The sequence below is a fragment of the Malania oleifera genome, chromosome 8, assembly GCF_029873635.1.
Source record: "Malania oleifera isolate guangnan ecotype guangnan chromosome 8, ASM2987363v1, whole genome shotgun sequence".
Lineage (NCBI taxonomy): Eukaryota > Viridiplantae > Streptophyta > Magnoliopsida > Santalales > Ximeniaceae > Malania > Malania oleifera.
This window is the reverse complement of record NC_080424.1, coordinates 40,956,737-40,963,047: the sequence shown is the minus strand read 5'-3', so window position 1 is coordinate 40,963,047 and position 6,311 is coordinate 40,956,737. Positions and strand designations below refer to the sequence as shown.

Sequence of the window (6,311 nt, the reverse complement as noted above, 5' to 3'; positions counted from 1 at the left end):
AGAATCAAGAAATTAGAAAGCAAGAATGAAAAGATGATAGAAGATCTTCGATCCCTATCTTATATGAAATATGAGAAAGACATACATTTCTGAATTAGAGGATAAAATCAAAAAATTATCTCAAGAATTAAAGAAATCACAAAAGAAGGTTGATTACAAGAAAGATATTGAGATAAATGATCTCAAAAATCAAATTGAAGATAAAGAAAAGATCATTTACAACTTCACAAAAGGAAAGGAAAACTTCGAAAAAATGATAGGCTTACAAAGGATGACTTTAAACAAAGAAGACATTGGATTTAATGGGGTTGAAAATAAAAAGAAAAAGAATCTTTTCATGGGTTATTTTTCAAAAGCATCCAAAAATTATGCTAACACATCTTCTAATGCCTACACTAACACCATATGTTATCAATATAAGAAAAAGGGACATATAAAGTTTGAATGTCCATTTAAAAGAAAGGGTGTGAAGGCTAAACAAGTTTGAAAAATTAAAGAAACATCCCTTGTTAAACCATCCGGACCTAAGAAAATATGGGTACCAAAAATGAAATACTAAGTTCTTCAAACTTCAATTGATATTAAATTAATGGAACATCATACAAATATATTATATAAATTGAAATAGAGAATGAGGATGAAATTATTCAAAATTATCTTATTAAAACTCATGAAAATTGTTGGCCTCAAATCAATGAATGAATCATACAAGGCATAAAATTGAAAGTATTAGGATACATGAAGTTTGGATGTTTAAATGAAGTCAAACGAAAAGAAAATCTGAAGCAAATAGAGCTTATTGATAACGAAAAGAGCTTGGCCTATTGCACAATAGAAAAATTGAGTAAAAAGTCAATATCTAAGAAAAATTGAGCAGTTAGCTGACTAAGTACAGACCCAACTAACTGATTGAACAAATAAATAAGAAGAGACATTGCAGTCAGCCGCTTGACTCAAGACCTAGCCGACTGACTGAGTTGTGGTTTTTAAAATAGAGAGCAGTCAGCCGACTGACCCTACAGTCAGCCGACAGCCAGACAGAAAAACCCTAACTTCATTTATAAAAACACGAGTCATTCGAGTTGTCAGCCAACTAACCTAGGCTTTCTACTCTTCCTTGCTTTTGTCCTCTTCCTTTCCTCTGCTCCTTCTCCTCCAAAAATCACCAAACCCTATCTTCCATTTCTGAAATCTATCACTACCACCTTCAATTTTCCATAGAAAAACTTCACAATATTGAGGATCAAATCTTTTAGAAGTAAGAAACCTTCCACCTCTTCTTAACCCGTTGAAGATCCGTCCATTGAGCAATGGCTTGTGGCCCCACACACCAAAAGTTTCTATCGCAATCATCTAAGTATGACAGAACCAATCCTAGGTAAAGTCCTTGATACTTCCTTTTTCACATCTAATTTCTAGCATATTATTTCTTTATTCGAAGCCTTAGGATGAAAAAAATTTGTTCTCTATTAAGCTAAAGGACACTTCCCGAACCTTGTCAAAAGTTTCTACGCCAATCTTGTTAGAGAAGAACACGGGCTTTCGAACAAATTGATGGGAAAATCTATCTCTCTCACTCCCAACTCCTTTGCCAAAACTTTTAAAATTACCAATGGAGATTTTGAATGTCCTACTTTTGGTACGTCATGGATTCTCGAACAGGACTTTACTCCGGAAGCATTTCTTCCTTTGATATTAGACCACAAACCTGTTTCTTTTGATAATCCTCCACTATATAAACATTTGAATCTTCAAGCTCAAACTTTGTAAAAAATCATTACATATAATATCCCCCCTCAAGCTGGATCCCATGCATATATCTCTTATGTCGATTGCTTTGTCCTCTGGTGCTTGCTCAAGAGCAAGAAACTAGGCTTACCAAGCCTCATGCTTAAATGGATGCCATCACATGTAGAGGCACGACGAGTTACCCTTCCTTTTGGAGGCATCCTAAATATGCTTTTTGCAAAACTTCATATATCCTCCTCTTCCGATCTCTTTGTATAACGCACCCATTATGATATTTTCAATTCCACAACTCTTAAATTAATAGGGTGTGAAAAGTATGATGATGGATGGATTCTTAAGGGAAGCGGAGGTCAAGTATGTCAACCTCCTATTAGCGGTCCTCCTATATGGTTTAATCCATTTTACCAACAATTCACCAACTTCAGCCAAAACATGCAAACAGGGCTCCGATCCCTTCAAACCAACTTCTCAGCTCTTCAAGCTAATTATTCCTCCCTTGAGGACCATTTGGGTTGCATCGAGAAACACTTAGCCAGCTCCTCTTGTCCAACTAATCCTATGGATATTAGTTCTGCTCCTGCTAGTGATGATGGAAGCGATGAAGAGGACTCCAAAAATGGTGATGGTGATGATGAGGAAGGCATAGAAGAGGAGTATGGTTCTGAAGAAGGCGAAGATGATGAGTCAAGAGAAGAAGAAGGAAATGAAGCTGAAGAAGAACATCATTCTGATGATGAAAACTAATGTGTTTCTTTAAAATCTGACATTTGTAATTTTTTGATTGTATTTTGGCTCGTAAAACACTTAGCTTGGTAGCTTTGCTTGTTTTCTTTACCCTTGTTTTTGATTGATGTCCAAAGGGGGAGAGGTTGTGAAAAGCAAAGATGGAAGTGTTAGATGGAAGTGTTATACTATGTATGGAATATTTATGATGATGTGTGCAAGGAATATGGAATATTTATGATGATGTATGGAATGAATATGGAATATTTATGGAAGTGCGTATGGAATATGGAAAAATTATGAATTTGAGTATATTGATATCTTTGAATTTAAGCATATTGAACATTTCCACATGCTATACATATTTGATGTCACATTTTAAAGAATGCATATAGTAAGGGAGAGTTTGTTTGTTTTATTCTCATGTTTGCTTCTTGTTTGTCATTATAAAAAAGGAGAAGATTGTTGGCCTAACAAGGCTTTTCAATCTTGTTTTAATGACAACAAATGAAGATGTTTTTAACACGTGTTGTTAAGTGACTTTACTTCAAGGTTTAAGAAAGAGAATGACAAATGAAGATGTTTTTAGCACGCGTTGTTGAGTAACTTTATTTCAGGGTTTAAGAAAGAGAATGTGTTAAAAGCTTATATTTCAAAGAAAGATGATCATATGAAGCTTAAATGACATGAATTCAAAGACTAAAGCTTGAAGATCATGAGAGCATGGATATTAAAGAGAACTTGATGAAAAACTCAAAGTATCTTAAAGCTTAAAGACAAGTAGCACATCAAAGCATGAAGACTTAAGTGTTTAAGAATGACAAATGACTTAGAAGTCTTTATGTAAGTGCTTTAATATTTAAATATCTTTTGAAATATTGTTGAAACTCTTTAGGGAAAATACATGGATTTAGAGACCTATTTTAAAACCTCAGAAAATATTTTATAAAAGACTAAAACAAAAGAGCAAAACTAAAATTGAAAACCAAAAATGAAAAACCAGAAAGAGGATTGGTCAACCGACTGACCAGAAACACTCTGGGTTTACTTAGCCGACTGATAGAAAAACAAAAACTAAGTTAACTGCCTAGCCGAATGACACAATGAACTGAAAACACTCAACCGACTGATAGTACCCAGCCGACTGACCCATTTTGAACTGTGTCAAACCAGCCGACTGTCAATTTTTTTATTTTAATTTCTGGCAGACAGAAGGGCGTCGGCCGCCTATCGAGCTGACTGACCCTGTGGAAATATACTACCCAGTTGCCTGTCCAGCCGATAGACTCCTTGGGATTTGATTTTTTAAACTCCAACGGGAAAATTTCAAAAATTGGTTTTTCAATTATGAACGTTATGAAAACTTGGAGGACACTCCAAGTAACTTAGGAAATAAGGAAACCAATTCTAAAAAGCCTATAAATACTTCCTTAATCTTAAGAAATTATAACCAAGGCAATTACATAGCACACTTGCATTCAATCTCTTAATCTCTCTCAAGTTCTATATTGCTTATACTTTTGCTGAAGGGAAATCTTTTGAATTGCTGCTAAAACATCAACTAAGGTTCTTATACCTAGTTTTCTCAATCACAAGGAACCCTTAATGAATTCAACACTTGAGCTTCAATTCTATTTCTTATTGGTATTTAAATTATTGAAGTACCTAGAGCTGAATTTTGTACTAATCTACTCTATTTTGAGAGTGTTTTTGTATGCAGTGATTACTTCATATCTTTTGTAGTTCTCGAACAATTCGAGGTGTTTGGATTGTTGGCTAAGTGAGGGGATATCGCTTAAAGAGGCATGCTCTAACCTAATTGAAGGAGTGACCGAACAAGAGTACACTATAAAAAAATTGGTTTTTAGTGACGAAATTGTTAGTGAAGGACTCAAATTCGTCACTAATAGCAGGGTATTAGTGATAATTTTAGTACCCATTACTAATACGGCAATATTGGTGACGAAATTGAATCCGTCACTAATAGTTTCATCACTAAAATCGAAACTATTTTCGCGCAAAAATTATTCTCGGGAAATATTAGCGATGATTTTTGTGGTATTAGTGACGAATTAAATCTGTCACTAAAAGATAAACATTAGTGACGATTAAATAACCGTCACTACTATTATTTTAAAAAAAGTAAATTTTTTTAGTTCAGAGTATTAGTGAAGAATTTTTAAATTCGTCACTATTGGCCCATTTTTAGTGGCGGATTTGAGAACCGTCACTAATACTTCATTTTAAAAATAAAAATAAAAATTTTTTAGTTCAAAGTATTAGTGACGAATTTGGGAACCGTTACTAATAATTTCATTTTTTAAAAAAATTAAAAATTTTTAGTTCAGAGTATTAGTGACCAACATAGAAATTCGTCACTATTAACCCATTATTACTGACGGATTTGAAAACCGTCACTAATACTTCCCTTTAAAATAAAAAAAAAAACCTAAAACTATTAATGACGAATTTAGAAATTCGTCACTATTGCCCATTTATTAGTGATGGATTTGGGAACCATCACTAATTATTCTTTTTTTAAAAAATAAAAATAAAAATTTTTAGTTCAAAGTATTAGTGACGAATTTAGAAATTTGTCATTATTGCCCCATTATTAGTGACAGATTTGGGAACTGTCACTAATAATTCCCTTTTTAAAAAAATTTAAATTTTTTAGTTCAGAGTATTAGTGACGAATATAGAAATTCGTCACTATTACCCCATTATTAGTGACGGATTTGGGAACCGTCACTAATAATTTCCTTTTTTAAAAAAAATTAAAAATTTTTAATTCAGAGTATTAGTGACGAATATCTATATTTGTCACTATTGACCCATTATTAGTAACGGATTTGGGGAACCGTCACTAATAATTTCCTTTTTTAAAGAAATTAAAAATTTTTAGTTTAGAGTATTATTGACAAATTTAGAAATTCATCACTATTGACCCCTTATTAGTGATGGATTTGGGAATCGTCACTAATAATTCTATTTTTCAAAAAAATTAAATTTTTTTAATTTTAATAAGAGCTGCCCTCTCCTTCGTTCCCTCCCTTAAATCGTAACAAAAATGGCGCTGGTTGGCCTTCATAGGCTGACCTCCCGATTTCCACTGATCTCCTCCTCTATATCTCTACTCCAAGTCCATGCTCTCCAGTTCCTCTTCCTTTTCATCGCCATCCTCCACCTCCAGCTCCAAGAAGGTTGCCAATCGCATCGTGAAGCTGTTCGCGATTGACCTCGATGGGAAAAAGTAGGAGGTGTTAGGGCTGGCAGGGCACACCTTTCTACGAGCTCTGTCCAACCACGACCTCATTGACCCCGCTTCACATTGCCTAGGGGACACTAATGCCTGCTCCTTCGAGTGAGAGGTCAACATCGCCCAGGAGTGGCTCAAAAAGCTCCCTCCTATTTCCTACGACGAGCAGTACGTGCTCAAGAGGAATTCCAGGTCTAGGGTTCTCAATAAGCATTTCAGGCTCAGTTGTCAGGTCGTCCTCAACTGTGACCTCTAAGGTATGGTCGTTGCGGTCCCCGAACCCAAGCCTTGGGATACTGCCTAAACTCAAATCGACAAATTAGGGCTTTTTACACATGTGTTTCTCTTGATTTGAATAATTTGTGCCCTCTTGTTGCTTAATGCGATTTTAAATGTGAGTTGTGTAAGATTGCATGACGTTTTGTATTTGTAATTTGAATTTCCTAGAATTTATGTTCTTGATCACTCATTTTTTGCGTTTAATTTTAAGAATTAATGTTCTTGATCACTAATTTTATTTTCACTCTTAATACATAAAAACTAACCATGCATTAGATAGGCAGGTTTAACCAACTTTTAG

General features: G+C 34.4%; 1 pseudogene; it reads left to right on the top strand.

Moving 5' to 3' along the window:
- The first annotated feature begins 5,542 nt into the window (after nucleotides 1-5,542).
- LOC131162653 (uncharacterized) lies at nucleotides 5,543-6,035 on the top strand (annotated as a pseudogene).
- Nucleotides 6,036-6,311: the final 276 nt, after the last annotated feature.